Below are 249 nucleotides of genomic sequence, written 5' to 3'. Positions count from 1 at the left end.
TCACTAACTTGTTCCATTCTTTGAGTTTGATCTTTATTTGAAGAACCCTTGTCCAGATCTTGAAAATAGCTACCCTTATCAACCAAGAATTTTCTCAACCCACGCCCATTTTGCCTTTTTGCCTCCTTCCATTAAAGATTCTAATTCTAAGATTGTCTACATATGTAGAAATCCGATGGATGTGTTCATCTCTCTTTGGTTTTTCCTTGACGAAATTCGTACTGAAAACGCAGAGCTTTTATCTTTAGA

At 36.1% G+C, this 249-nt stretch overlaps 1 pseudogene; it reads left to right on the top strand.

The window, feature by feature from the left end:
• Positions 1-244, top strand: part of LOC110428899 (cytosolic sulfotransferase 15 pseudogene) — a 731-nt pseudogene extending 487 nt beyond the window's left edge.
• The last annotated feature ends 5 nt before the right edge of the window (positions 245-249 follow it).

The sequence above is a fragment of the Theobroma umbraticum genome, unplaced genomic scaffold (assembly GCF_002168275.2).
Source record: "Theobroma umbraticum cultivar Fairchild unplaced genomic scaffold, ASM216827v3 scaffold_3159.0, whole genome shotgun sequence".
Classification (NCBI taxonomy): Eukaryota; Viridiplantae; Streptophyta; class Magnoliopsida; order Malvales; family Malvaceae; genus Theobroma; species Theobroma umbraticum.
This window is presented reverse-complemented; position numbering and strand designations above follow the sequence as displayed.